The following is a 15,467-nucleotide window of genomic DNA, read 5'->3' on the forward strand; positions in this document are numbered from 1 at the left end:
TTTTTTTTTTTTTTTTTTTTAATTAAAGTCTAGAAAAATTTTTATTTGTGTTTGTGTATATGTATGCCACATATATGCAGGTACCCATGAAAGCCAGAAGAGGGTGCCAGATCCCTGGGAACTCGATTTATTGATGGCCATGAGCTACCTGGTGGGGTTGCCAGAGACAAATCTAGGGCTCTCTGCAAGAGGAGCAGGTACTGATGAACCGAGTCCCTGGGGGAAAAGAACCCTACTGGAGTTTGGCAGAATTTTGATGGGTGACAGCTCAGAGTGGATTGAGCACGGAAGTCACAGTTGGAACTTTCTTTCTTTCTTTCTTTTATTTTATTTTTTTTGCCATGCTCCTGGACACCCAACTCATCTGTAAGACAACACATTTAAAAAATATCAGTATTATCTCTGGTGAAAAATTGAAGGAGGCCTCTTCCCAACCTGAGGAACTACAAGTGGGGGCAGGGCTCCTCCACTTAATGGGTTCCCATCGATACTTCCCCCTCTTATTTGGGATCTTTTTCAAATCCTTCAGCAACTCTGCCCTTCTTTCAAAATCCTTGGGTAGGTGTCAAGACTTGACTCTTGGGAGTTTCATGAGACAGTTATTTGCCAAGCCAACTTCGCAAAGACTAGCACCATGTCAGATAGCCTTTGAGCCCAGCCTCAGTGTTAGGAAGAGGCTGTGGGGTTGGGACCCAGCTGCAGACGCCGAGATCCTCACCAGGTCTGGGTGAAAATGAACCTTTCTACTCCTTCTGGGCGTGCACCCAAAGGATTCTATAGTCCACCCCAGAAATCATCGTCCACTTACTTTTCTGGTTGCTCCATTCATAACAGCAAGGAGACAGAGGTGGCCGATGTGTCCATCAACAGATGCAAGGATAATAAAAACATGGTGAAGAAGACGGAGTTATGAAGTTCACGGAAAGTGGATAGAACTGGGAAGTCTTATACTAAGTGAGGTGAGCCCAGGCCTAGAAAGAGCAATGCTGCATATTACCGCTCAAAAGTGAATCCTAGCATCTCCTGTGTGTGTGTGTGTGTGTGTGTGTGTGTGTGTGTGTTTGTGTGTGTGTGTGTGCGCGCGCGCGCGAGCGTGCCTGTGTGGGAGTCAGTGTTCACAGAGGTCAGGAAATTAGCAAGGGGCCCATGAGAGGTAATGTGGCTCACTTTAGCCAGCAAGGGGGAGGGGCAGGTGCAGGGGGTAAACATTTGGCTATCTAACTCACTATCCTGTCATTTCATCTTCTTGGCTAACTCGCTGTCGGAATACCCCAGTCTTGGGGGGGGGGGTCCTTGAGATGGCTCAGGTGTTTTGAGTGTTTTGCCTGCATGAAGGTCTGTATGCTATTTGCATGCCTGGTTCATGTGAGGGTCAGAAGAGGGCTTCAAATCCCCTGGAACTGGAGTTACAGATGCTTGTGAGCTGACATGTGTGTGCTGGGAATCAGACTCTGGTTCTCTGAAAGCAGACAATGCTATTAACCCATTAGCTGTCTCTCCGGCCCAGGGTGTGGCGATTTTGTTGGGTGATGTAATATACACTCTGGGAAGACTGACCTCATTCCTGGAAGCGGGTAATTCCAGCCCAGGGGATGGTGCCGCCCACAGCTGATGGGTCTTCCCACCCCAGTTAACATACTCAAGAGGATCCTGGAGTGGAACCGCTCATAGGTCAGCCTCCCAGGTGATTCTAGATCGCCTCAGGTTGACACTTGAAGTTAATGATTTTAATCAGGATGTTCTCCAGCGAAGGTACTCAATGGTTGTGCTGAGCGGCCGGAGCTGAGACAGGGGAGGCAAGGGTGGGAGGGAGTTTGGTGAACTGTTGAATGTTGTACGGTGTGGGTACTAGCTGAACCTAGATAAATACAGTTAGAATGGAAAATAAATAAAATGCTTTCTTCCTTTAGCAGTTTAAAAATCCCTCGAGGGAGGAAACTGGTTCTTTAGAGAAACCAATTCAATGCCTTACACGTTCTTATTTAATTTCCTGCCCTCGCTGTTCTGCAAAGGCGTGTTACCATTTCCACTGCATGCATTTACATAGGACACGACCTCGGCGCATTGACCTATGAGACTTAGAGCTGAGATTTTTGAAATCACCGCTGTAGCGCTGTGGAAGCTTTATTCTGACGGGAGTCTTTGCTACCCAGCCAGCAGTCGACACTGGCCAGGTGTTTCCCCAGGTTGAGGTAGTTGCTCTCAGAATATGCCAGACCTTGGGCTTGCTTGGTATAATAAACGAGCGGAGTAGCCGTAGATTGCGGGGCATTCTCAGCTCCTAGTCATCGTTTGGTGAACGTGGACTGCAGGCACGCGCCCCAGTGCACCCCTCACTTGCAGTAGTAGCGGGATCACTACCCCAGCGGTGCAGCGACTATAGGGGCACGCGCCTAGCGCGGCAGTAGTGTTTATTGAATGAGCGAGCACGGCTAGCTTCTGTAAGTTCCCTGGAGAATAACGGAATGCAGACAGCGGTCACAACCGTTACTAAAAAACACTCTGGGGGTCGGGGGCAGTGAAGTGAAAGGAGGTGTTGATGCAGGTGCGCCACGCCGTCTTTGCTGAGGCTGGAGCCAACAGCAGATCGCGCTGTTCCTAGGACCAGAAAGGCCTAGGTTGCGGTGACCCGTCCCTCAGTGGGCAGATCTCCAAGGCTGCAAAGCCTGACTTCGGCTCTAGGGATGACCCGAAGTTAGGTCTGGTTGTATAGGAGAGTGCTCACGATCGCGACCCCCGCGCTGCACTGCGCCGCAACCCGCAGCTCTCCGGGTGCGCGCAGTCCCAGCCCCGCCTCTTTCCCATGCGCCCCACCCCTCCCGGCGCGTGCCACCCGCGCACCCGGGGAGCTCGCGAGGAACCCGCGGGGTAGGCGGCCGGTGTCCCGGCGCAGGCGCGCTGGTGTCACCGCCGCTCCCGCCAGCCGCCCCGCACGCGCCCCCGCCCCGCCTCCGCACGCGCCGCCGCCCCGGGCGCCTGTGATTGGCGGTCAGCGGGGCCGGCAGGTGGCGGCGGCCGCAGCGGCTTGGGCTGGCGCTGGCTGGCTGCCTGGAGCGGGCACCTCCCTCGTCGCCGCGCGCCGTCCTCCTGCCCGCGCTGCCCGGCTCCCGCTGTGGCTGCGGCCCCAGCTCAGGCGCACCGGGAATCTGCAGCTTCACGATCGCGCGCTGGACCCTGCGGCAGGTGACCCGGAGCCACCCGAGGCGCGGTGGCCCTGAGCCTGGCCGCCATCCATGAGCCCCGCCGCGGACCTACTCCAGGCCGGCCAGCCCGGGTGAGTCCTAGAGCTTTCCCCTCCGCATCCGCAGCTCTATGCCACGCTCCGCTATCACGTTGCGGCAACTTTTGGGGTGGGTGTCTGAAGATGTCGCGCGCGCGGTCCCCGCACCTGGTGCGGTGCATGGTGCCTGCCTCTGTGGAGGGGATGGTGGATACTTGAACTTGGCCCCGACAGAGTCAGATCCGCCCCTTTCTGTGACTGCTGGGGCGGGAGCTGACCCCTTCGTTTCCCCGCTGGCCACGTAGCGCTCGGGCTGCGGTGCGCCGCGGACCTTGCTAAGGGATTCGCTCACTGGCGGGCGCCTCAAACCACCCGGTGCGCACCAGGCAGCCGGCCAGCACGGGCCACATGACTCTTTTAGACTCCTAATATTTGTAAAATGGGGCTAATTAGGGACTCGTCGAAGGTCACGGCTCGGGCGCAGCGTTAACCCCTAAGGCAGACTGCGTCTGGACTCAGCCCTGGGCTGCCAAAGAAGTGCACTAGAAAAGGTACTGGGCGGGGTGTCATCCTGGTCACGTTCTCATTTCCTACTATCTACAAAGACATCAGACTTGGAGCGATCTAGAGCCCACCCGCTGGGTCTCGACTGAGGGCTGGGGCAGTGTCTGGATACCTTCCGTGTGGGGCGTTTGTGTGGTGGGAACCCTGGTAAGTGCGGCAATCTGAGGCACTGTCCTCTTCTGGTCACTTAATTGACTGATGTTTCTGCGGGAGGCCAGGGACTCTGCTAAGCGCTTTCATAGGCTGTGTTTGGCTTCCGGCCTCCCAAATTAACCCTGTCCTCGGGACCTGTATCCCAACCGCTCTTCCAAGACACACCAGTCAAGGCCTGGAACGGGAAGCTAGAACGCTCAAAGGCGGCTTTCTCTAAGGGTCTCTCCTATCTCCTAGAAAATCCTTGAGATGGACTTCGTTTCTGCCCGCCCCACCCCCTACCTCATACTTTGCCTTTTGTTAATTATCTAGAGACTTTCTGGGGGAGACTGGAGGCCTCTTCCAGGTGTGGTTGATTCAGAGCTTGGAGACGCTGTTCTTCCATTTTGAGCTGGGGAGAGGGTTGTTGCACCTGCCTGTCATTTCGCTGGTCCCACATGTCCTTCCTCTGACACCCAGTGATGCCACCACTACTTATATCCTCTGATAATTGACAGACCTTTTTTCTGAGCCTCATAATTTTCATTTTTAAGATGGAACACCTGCTGCTGGTCTTCCCAAGGCTCTTGAGGTTCCCAGGGCACGCTGTGAAAATGCACTGGGGTTGTGGTACCAGGAAGAAGGGACCTTGCAGGTGGTATGGAAAGGAGGTGATTTGCAGATCTAAATACGGTTTTTCCAGAGACATTTAGTTTTGGTAAAGCGTTGAAGGTTGCTTTCCGTCTTCCTGTTGGTGTTCATGGCCTGGATGTGGGTATCTGTGGTTTCCTAGCCGTCCCCCACCTATGGCGGGAGTGCCTCTGGGCCAGAAGGTGTGTCTGGTTTGCATTATGAAGGTTGAGAACTGCTGGTTTAAAAAGTGTAGTGCACCTTTAATCCCAGCACTCAGGAGGCAGAGGCAGGTGGATCTCTGTGAGTTCAAGGCCAGCCTGGTCTGCAAAGCAAGTCCAGGACAGCCAAGGCTACACAGAGAAACCTTGTCTGGAAAACTCAAACTCAAACTCAAAAAAAGAAAAAAAGCCCAAGATCTAACAGACTTAGAGATGTCCTGGGGTGAGGTGGGGTGGGGTGGGGGGGGGTGGGGTGGGGTGAGGGAGTGGAGTAAGAGCATGTCTGTGCCTTGGTGTTCAGATCAACTTGATTATCTTTGGCCAAAGAGTGCCTCATAGAAAACTAAACACCAACCCCTTCATTTATGTCTGCTTAGTTCTGATGGTGTTTGACGTGGTCTTATCTCAGAGTTCAGGCAAAGCAGGATTGTTCATCAGCCCTTGGTCAATTTGTTTTAACATTTTAGTAAAGTATAATTACAAAAAGTTGTATAGCTCTCAAGTGTGTATTTGGGGATGGAGAGCTGGCTCAACAGTTAAGATCACTGGCTGCTCTTGCAGGGGACCTTGGCTTGGTTCCAGCACCTGCGTGTTGGCTCACTTCTGCTCCAGAGGATCTGACACCCTATAGTGAGCTCTGCAGGCAAGGAGTACATAGGGCACACATACACACGCATGAATGCCCCCCACAGGCACAGAGCACACAGGGCACACATACACACGCATGAATGCCCCCCACAGGCACAGAGCACACAGGGCACACATACACACGCATGAATGCCCCCCACAGGCACAGAGCACACAGGGCACACATACACACGCATGAACGGCCTCCGAAGGCACAGGGCACACATATACACACATGAATGACCTCCACAGGCACAGAGCACACAGGCACATGGTACACATATATACACGCAGGCATATATACATACGAAAGAAAAAAAGTGACTATTTAAAGTGTATACTGGATGGATTTTCATAGACTAGCCACACTTGTGTATCTAGTGCCAACAACATCAACAACCCAAACCTTCACAGTCTCCTTATAACTCATGAAAGGCAGTAGGCCCCGGAAGTAACTCACATTATTTAGTTTGGCCAAGCAAAGTTCATTTCATTTTTATCATATTATTTGGCTATCAAGCTGAAACGAGACTGTCACGGTTTGGTTTTCTTTATCTGCACCCCCCCTCACGTACCCCTCTTTAAGACAGTGTCGTACCTATAGCTCAGGGTTCATGGAACTCTCTATGTGGTCCAGGCTAAACTCAAACCTGCGGCTATCCTCCAGCCTCGGCTTCCCAAATGCTGGGGTTAACGGTATGAGCCGTGTTTGGCTTAATTTTTTATAAACCCCCTTTTTAATGAGCTCAAACCAAGAGTCATTTATCTACAGCAGAAAACTAGATGGAAATGTTTGATCTTAGGATCTGGGTTGGCAGTCCCACCATTCAGGGATGATCAGTTATTTGATGGGGTGATAGCCAGACCCCAGTTAGAGCAGACATTGATAAGCGGAGTCTAGTTTACTCCCCTGAATTGCTTTTCCATTGACTAAATTTGAATGGTGCGCGTCTTAAATTGTGTGACACGAGTGGAAAAAATATGAATTAGTTTATTTTTAACGCCTCAAAGTTAAAAGTTGGATGGAATCAGAAAATTTCAACTGATTTATGAAGTGTTGGGGCTGTTGCCACATGGCGGCACCATGTTGGCTGGAGAATGCAGCCACCCACTGTCAGGAGCCCTCAGAAAGAATCCAGGGATAAGCCGGGCAGTGGTGGCACACACGCCTTTAATCCCAGCACTCGGGAGGCAGAGGCAGGCAGATCACTGTGAGTTCGAGGCCAGCCTGGTCTACAAAATGAGTCCAGGACAGCCAAGGCTACACAGAGAAATCCTGTCTCAAAACAAACAAACAAACAAAGACCCAGAAAAGAATCCAGAGATAAAACCCAACAGCCCAGAATCTCCAGAATCCTCTAATAGATGTTATTTCCTGCTCTCTGGTGGGAAGGCCCTTTTTGACCCCTACTGCTGAGTTCACAGAGAGAGTCCACCCCAGGGTTTGGGAGCTGAGCTGAGCTGAGATGGTGGTCCTTTTTCCTCAGCCTTGTGGGGCGATGGTGGCACGTCCTTGGGGTGTTAGGGAAGCCTTGCTTAGGTATGTGTGTTATATACCACCCCACAATCTCCCCAAGGTTTGAAAGATCTCTTTCCTGAGGCCAATGGCTCCTTCCACAGAGTGCTATCTAGGGCAAGTTTCGAGGATTGGATGGGTTACTGGGAAAATGTTCCTCAGTGCCTCACAGGGAGAGTTCAGTCAGGGGGAACAGGGGAGGATTCTGGGGCTGGCATGGAGACAGCTAAGTGAGGGCTGCCTGGCATCCTCGCCCATGTCGACGTTGCATCATCAAGATGCTGCTTGGGGCGCTGTGTTCTTTCGGTGACCATATTATTTCTCACAGCAATTAAGGAAGGAAGGATTTATTTTGCTCACAGCCCAAGGGCGTTGTCCATGCTGTGGCACCATGAAAGTAAGGTAGCTGATCTCACATCTGCGCCCACAGTCAAGAAGCGGAGAGACTAAAGCTGGTGCCCACGCGTTTTCTTCTTTGCTTTTTTTTTCTTTCCTTCCTGGGACCCCAGTCCATTGGATGGTGCCACCCATATCCAGGTCGGGCCTTCTTCAGCTAACCCTCTCTGGAAACACCCTCAATGACAGGCCTTGAGATGTGTCTCTTGTGCTTCTAAATGTGATTGGGCTGGCACCGAGCGTGGACGGTGTGTGCACACCCTGGGCACTATGAGACTGGGCTGACACCGAGTGTGGATGGGTGTTTACACGCCCCGGACACTGTGAGACTGGGCTGACACCGAGTGTGGACGGTGTGTGCACACCCCGGGCACTATGGGACTAGGCTAGCACCGAGTGTGGACGGTGTGTGCACACCCCGGGCACTGTGGGACTAGGCTGGCACCGAGTGTGGACGGTGTGTGCACACCCTGGGCACTGTGGGACTAGGCTGGCACCGAGTGTGGACGGTGTGTGCATACCCCTGGGCACTGTGGGACTGGGCTGACACCGAGTGTGGATGGGTGTTTACACACCCCGGGCACAGTGAGACTGGGCTGACACCGAGTGTGGATGGGTGTCTGCACACCCTGGGCACCATATGGTTCCTTCATCTTTCCAGGTGGGAGGACATTGGCCTTTTCAGTTGCAGACAAACCTGGATTTCAGAAGTTCAGCACTCTTTCCAAGTTCACAGGCTAGAGTGAGGGCCAAGAGCCGAGCTTCTCCAGATGAATTGTGTCCTCCTACAGGGTGGCGAGAGCCTTGTGTCATTCTGTGCCCTCCTTGGCATCTGGCCTTGTACTTAGGAGCCAGTTAACTCCAGAAAACTCCTCTCCTGAGTGAGTGGGAAGTTTAGACTCGGACGTGGGAGAACCTGGAGTTGAATTCGTACCACCTGCCACATTGGGACCAAGTGCCTATCGGTAGCTACTCCCACTTTGTGTTTGAAGTTAATTGCCATGGAAATCTGTTTCACCTGGCCCTGTGCTATTATTTTTTTTTAACCTCTAAATATGTGTTGATGCTTATTGGCCATTGTAGATTTATTATTAGCTTTAGTGCTCTGATAAAACACCATTTAAAAGCAGTTTATGGGAAACAGGGTTTATTTTGGCTTAATGTTCCAGAGAGGGAGTCTATAATGCTCGGGGAAGCATGGCAGCAGGCAGCTGGAGCAGGAAGCTGAGGGATCATTTATCACACAGGAAGCCAAGAGGGTGAAAAGGAAGTAGGGCTGGGCTATAAACCTTCAAAGCCCGCCCCCAGTGACCTACTTCCTCCAGCAAGGACCCATAACAGTGCTGCCAACTGGGGACCACATGTCCAAATACTTGAGCCCTCTAGTGACATTTCTCACTCAAGCCACCACAGTAGTTTTGTTGATTCTTAAACAACAACAACAACAGCAGTAAACTTTGTGTGTGTGTGTGGTGTGTGTGTGTGGTGTGTGTGTGTGTGTGGTGTGTGTGTGGTGTGTGTGTGTGTGTGTGTGTGGTGTGTGTGTGTGTGTGTGGTTGGGTGTGGTGGTGTGTGTGGTGTGTGGTGTGTGTGTGGTGTGGTGTGTGTGGGTGTGTGTGGTTGTGTGTGTGTGTGTGGTGGTTGTGTGGTGTGTGTGTGTGGTGTGTGTGTGGTGTGTGTGTGTGTGTGTGTGTGTGTGGTGTGTGTGTGTGTGTGTGTGTGTGTATGTGTGTGTGTGAATGCATGCCTTCTCACACCAAGCAGCATGTATATGCTGGTCGGCCTTTGCTGTTGGTCCTCACACTCCGCCTTGGTTGGAGCAGTCTTTGGCTGTTTGCAGCTGCATTCACCAGGCTAGCTGGCAGATGGCCTTTTAGGGGAGTCTCGTCTTTACTACGTTTCTCACAGTAGGGCAGCAGGGGTTGCACATCTTCATTGCCTGCCTGTTATGTGGCTTCTGGGGATTTGAACTTAAGTCCTCGTGATTCCTGTTTAATTCAGCTGCCTCTGATCTGCCTAGGTTTCAGCATTACCCACTGATAGACAATAAGATATTTCTACCATTTGCAATAAGTGTCCTTGATAAATCTCGGGGTCACACGTGAGTGTCTAGCATCTGTGTTCCCAGACTGGAGAGTAGGATATACTTGGCCAGCCTCTCTCTGGGGTGTTTCATCCAGTGGGATTGTAGATGAGTGAGGGCTCTGACACTCCACTTTCCACCACAGCGTATTGGGAGTTTCTATTTTCTCCTGTCTTCAACTGTGGCCTTTGGGTTTGATTAAGCGGCTTTCTCGCTGCCCTGACGCTGTATAAACTCTTGGAAGATTATCTTATTTTCTTCCTGCCTTCTGTCATTTCTCTCCACTGGCCCGTTCACCTCCGAATCATACATCTTGATTCGCTCATTCTCAGACTCTTCTTTTGGGCCCTGGTCAGACTAATAACGGTAATTGAATAATAATAGTAACAACAGTGTTGGAGATAGTGACAACAGTGGGACGCTTTGCCTGTCATCCGAGACTTTGGAGACAGTTGCAGTCATCATATAAAGGTCTCCCGACCCCACAAATCTGGACCTCGTTGGCCAGCTATACCAGAATTGGCTCAACCGACTTCTGCCCTAAGACACGACCTTCGTAGGAGTCTATTAGCTTCACAGGAAAGGCCTGGCTTTGCTGAGACTCCCGTCAGGGTGAAGATTGTATTTTCTGCAGTTAGACTCATCTAACGTTTATATTTCCGTGCCGTCTGAGGCAGAGGTTGGATCCGTCCTGTAATGAAAGCCATCTATCTCGTTATCACGGAGGGAGGAATTCGTTCTAGTCTCATTATCTGTTCCTGTCTTGGCCAGATACGGATTTTGTTTCGATGTTCTTTTGATTCTGTTTTGTCCCATTTGTCTTGTGATTCCTGGGCTAAATTCCATTTTACTTAATTACTAAAACCTTGGAATAAATCATCCCGTCTTAGACTTTTTCTTCAAAACTTTCATATCCGCTCCAGACGCCTTAGACTTGAATGTGAAATTTAGGATCTTCTGGTCCGTTCCCCTCCCAACGCCCTAGAGAAGCCCTGCCATGGTTTACTTGACTCTGTAGTTTATGGGGAGGAGGCTCCTCATCCTTTTTTAGTTGCCTTACTCATGGACAGGATCTCCTCAACAGCCGCTCCTTTTAGATGGTAACAAAGCTTTGTAACATTCTCCGGGAAGCTCTGGGGGCCTGTATGGGATGTTTAGAGTCGTTTCTATCAGTTTCAAATTCACGTCCTTGCGGAGGTATAATCCTCACGCCCCCCAAAGTTCACTCACTTAACATTTGTAATTCAAAGTTCTAAGTTAAACCCAGGGTGTGCAGTAAACAGCACAGTCTAGTATCATCAGAGCGTCCTTGTTGTTTTCCAAAGAAAACGCACGTGCCCATGGCCAGTCCCCCATCCCTCACCATGTACAGTGCACCTGGTCACCGCAAACCCGCACCAGTTCCAGTCTCTCTGCGCACGGTGGCCATCCTCAGCATCGCACGAACCTGGGTTGGTGGCTTGCTTCTGCGTATTGAAGTTTTCCCATGCTGCAGAATGTCTGCTTCCTTCCTTGTTCATGGTGTGTGCTGTCCTGTGTGCAGGCCGCACTTTACTCAGCCGGTCCCCAGTCACTCAACGCTTTTATTGTTCTTTCCAGTGGGAGCTTTTTGCAGATAATTACATTTGTTAATTGGTTATTGCCAATATATAGTTTAATCCGTTTGTGCTGTGACAAAAGCACCTGATGTGAGGAAGGGAAGATTGACTTCAGATCACGGCGTGAGGTACAGCCTGTCCTGGTGGCAGGTTCGAGCGGCTGGTCACAGTGTGTGTGCCCTTAGGATAAGGAGGGGGAGAGGTGCTGCTACCCAGCTCCCTTTGCCTTTCTAGTCACTGTGGGCCCCACATTCAGGGCGGGCCTCCCCACCTCAGTTAACCCAGGCTAGAAGCTCCCTCTCAGGCACCCAAGATATACGCCTTTTGGATGGTGGTGCTAAGTCTGTCAAGTTGACAACAAAGCCTGACCATTGCATGTGGTTTATATATTTTTTTTTCCTAGCATCTTTGTTGGTTTATAGATTTTTCTGAATATTTTAGTAGGAAGCAAAACGCATCACAAATAATGTTGATGTTGTTTCTTTTTTATTTATAGTTATTTATAGCATGTCAGACCTCCCGCATAATGGAGCAACAGTGCCAATAGCCCACCCCTAAGTTTGTGGTCCTGTCTTTGATCTACAGTGATGTGTTCAGATATCTAGAAAGAGTGAAGAGAGAGCTTCAGAGAGGAGCCAAGAATAATGTATACCTTCAGAAAAAATGTATACCTTCAATAAGCATTTGACTTAGTTTCAAAAGTTACACTTTTGTTTAATTTTATCAGGTTCCTTTCTTATATCTTTTTAATCTCCTATCATTGAGTTAGACTTGATAGTAATTAATTTTGACATTATGCCTAGATGTTACAGTATGGAAATCACATTTTTTCAGTTATAACACCATACGTTTCCTACTGCATACACTCCTTCGGGCACCCTACCCAGAAAGCATCTGCTTTTGGGAAGCCGTCCCATTCCCATTGGTCCTTCAGTGGACTCAGCATCTTCAGAAAGGAAGGTAAGTTTACACGGGTTGATTCAAACATAGAACCCCAAGCTGGTGGCGCACACCTTAATTCCCAACACTCAGGAGGCAGAGGCAAGCAGATCGCTGTGAGTTCGAGGCCAGCGTGGTCTACAAGGCGATTCCAGGACAGCCGAGCCAAGGATACGCAGAGAAAACCTGTCTCGAAAAATCAAAACAACAAACAAACAAACAAACAAACAAACAAAAACAGTGCCTAGTCCCTTTCAAAGAGCATTGACTCATCAAAGCAGGCTTTGCTGGAGGCAGGGCAGTCCAGATAAGCTAGTTTGTGAGAGATGTGGGATTTGACCTGGCATTTAAAGCTAAGATGATTCAACTTATTAAGAAAAGACACATGAGTTATAAGACACAGGTAAGCATAGAAGGGAGGAAATTAAAGTCACTCTGTCCCTACTCAGGGGTCACTTCTGAAAAAAAAAAAAATACTGCATTCTTTGTCCAGATGGATGCAGGCTTGAAAAGTCTTTACTTTCAAAACCCTGCTGGCTGTGAGCCTCACTAGCCCAAGAGGTATCATCACACAGAGTTGGTCACTAATGAGCTGTCCTCTCACATACCAGTGCCCCACGCCGATGTTTTAACAGTAGCAGGTGTTGGCCTGCCTAAGCATCCCATGAGCATCCGTCTGCTTGGGAGAGTGGGTAACAGTTTGTTAATTGGCCAGGTGCGTGGCAGAACCTTCAGTGGGGGCAGGCTGTGAGGGGGAGGTGAGTGCAGTGAGCAGCACTGAAGGAAACCCAGGGAAGCCCCGTTCCTCCCGCGACCCAGGGTGCTGACTCATCATTAAGCAATTGGTTCTTTCCCTCATCTCTTCTTTATGATTCAGAGGACCTCAGCTGGGTTGGCGCCAATGCAGCGGTGCCATGAACGCGGTTACAAGGAAGGGTTTCTGCTCAGTTGCTCGCAGAAGAGCACAATGTGGCTTGACGGTCAGGAAGACAGGTTGGGAGGTGGATGGCGTGGAGGTGCCCAAGCCCTTCATCAAGAGGCTCTTTACCTGCTTCGTACCTAAGAACGAATTTTTTCCATTTCTATAAGGAGAGTCAAGAAAGCTTTATGCAACTATATAAAAATTTTTGTGTGTATGTGTGTGTGTGCACCTGCGTGTGTGCTTGTACTCATGTGTGTGCGTGCGCATGCAGTGTTAGGTGTTTTCTTCGGTCTCTCTCCACCTCTGCTAGGCTGGCTGGTCAGTGTACTCCAAGGATCTGCCTGTTCCCACTTCCCCAGCACTAGGGTTAGATACATACCATCGTGTGGCCTTTTTGACATGGGTGGTGGGGATCATAAGTCAAGTCCATATGTGGCAAGTATTTTACTGTTTGGGCCATCTTTTAGCCCTTGCTTTTTGTGTTTTAATTGTTATCCTTCCTATGTGATTATGAGTTAAAGTTTCTGTATACATTTATATGTCACCCAGAGAGATAAGAAAAACCCTATGGAATGCCATTTTATGGCTTTGATTTAGAGTGTTCTGCCATGGAGGAAGACAGATGTGTGCTCTCCAGCTGCGGCGAGCATAGTCATACTGTGGTCTGATGATTTAATCTCATTGAGCAGAGCCTTGGAAAGCAATATAGGTGTGCAGGCTCTGGGAAGGACGGGTGCCCAGAGGGCAGAGGGGCCTTTGGCTTGGGAGCTACCATGACTGTTTGTCAAAGTCCTTAAGTAGTGCTCTTGGACTAGGTCCTGGCAGTTCAGGCAACTGTGTGATGCTCTCATGCTTCCATGATTTGTTGTGAATTCCGGGTTGTTTTCTAGCCAGGGAAGCTGGAAGCTGGAGTTATGTTGGGGAAGATGGGCATAGTCTGTGGTGGCTAGTCTCTGTTGTCAACTAGATGTCACTTAGAATAACCAGGAAGCAAAGCTCTGAGGACATCCGTGAGAGAGGTGGGAAGACACACTTCGGATGAGGGTGGCACCATCCCGTGGGCGGGGGGCCTAGACTGAACCCCCAAGCCCATGGGCGGGTGCCCTAGACTGAACCCCAAGGGGGAGAAAGTGAGGTGAGCTCCGGCATCCGTCACCCCCTGCTTCTTGACTGCCGACGCCACATGACATGCAGACCCCTGCTTCTGCCACCATGACTGTAGTCACTTAAACTGCGAGCCAGCCTTCTTTCCTTAGATTCCTTCTGGTCAGGTAGGTGAGTTGGTCACGGTGATGAGAAAAGTAGCAACTATACCGCTTGTTCTGTTCATGCAAGTGTCACCAAACTCTAAGTCTGTCTTGGACCACTGTGTCCAGTTGCATTTCACCATGTGTCCCTTTAGCCTTGACATGGCAGGTGTTGTCTGGATTCTTGTCATGAACGTGAGGTTCCATAGATTTGTTTCCTTTGAAAATCAAATTACTGCCAGGCATGGTGATGCACGCCTTTAATCCCAGCACTCCGGCGAGGCAGAGGCAGGTGGATCGCTGTGAGTTCAAGGCCAGCCTGGTCTACAAAGCGAGTCCAGGACAGCCAAGGCTAACACAGAGAGAGCCTGTCTCAAAAAAGAAAATCAAGTTACTAATCACATTAGCTACTTTTTTATTGCTGTGATAAAACACCATGTCCAGGCCAACTTATAGAAGGAAGGCTTTATTGGGCTTGTGGCTCCAAAGGTTTAAGAGCCCATCACCACTGTTTGGTTTCAGGTATCCCTGGATCTCTACCTGATATACCAGGTAGCTGACGTACCTCTACCCTGAATTCCCTAGCCCAGGACAGGCCTTACCCCTCTCCCAGAGGCCCTTCACTATAGAATCCAGACATTTTGGTCCCCCCCTGCCCCCTTTCTGTATCTCTCCTCTCCTCCTCCTCCTCTCCCTCCCTCCCTCTGCATGGTGGCCGAGAGCTGCTTCCAACAACCTGTATTTATGTACCATAACTTCATCTAGCCATTAGTTCATCTGATTGTTCCAGTCAGCCATCACTGACGAGGCGTGGCAGTAGGCAGGCGTGGCAGCAGGCAGGCATGGCGGCAGGTAGGCGTGGCAGCAGGCAGGCATGGCGGCAGGCAGATATGGCAGCTGGAGCACAAGCAGGAAGCAGAGGGAGTGAACTGGAAACCGCACGTGTCTTTCAGCTCTCAGAGGCTCCCTCCAGTGACACACTTCCTCCAACAAGGCTCTACAGGCTACGCTTCCCCCAACAGTGCCAGCAACTGAAGACCTAGTGTTCAAACACATCATCGTTCTCGCCCAAACCTCACACTAATCCTGAGGGGCTCTGGTGACGGGACCGATGATATCCCCTCTCAGTTAAGACAGTTAGGATGGCCCCCATAACTGCATCCTTGAGCCAAGTCCTTACGAGGCTGCTCAGGGGATTCTAGCTTTGTGGTTCCTGTGGGAAATTTCCCCTGAGGTCTCTGCCACCCAGGTGGGAGCCCTCCCTTCCACAGCTCCAGGTATCAACAATTGCCCTTCCTTGTCATCTCCATGCCGGATGCGCTTGTGTGGTGTCCCTTCTGCTCAGGGGATGAGGATTGTGGGAGGAGGGGCT

General features: G+C 50.5%; 1 protein-coding gene across 2 annotated transcripts in view; it reads left to right on the forward strand.

Moving 5' to 3' along the window:
• Positions 1–3,060: 3,060 nt before the first annotated feature.
• Myrip (myosin VIIA and Rab interacting protein) overlaps positions 3,061–15,467 on the forward strand; it is a 171,478-nt gene continuing 159,071 nt past the window's right edge. The window contains exon 1 of one of the 2 annotated variants that reach the window (XM_051140189.1): positions 3,061–3,350. The gene's annotated coding sequence lies outside the window, so the exon portion shown is untranslated. The remainder of the gene's footprint in view (positions 3,351–15,467) is intronic. The other variant, XM_051140188.1, reaches the window with a different exon arrangement.

Source organism: Acomys russatus, chromosome 32, assembly GCF_903995435.1.
Source record: "Acomys russatus chromosome 32, mAcoRus1.1, whole genome shotgun sequence".
In the NCBI taxonomy this organism is placed as follows: Eukaryota; Metazoa; Chordata; class Mammalia; order Rodentia; family Muridae; genus Acomys; species Acomys russatus.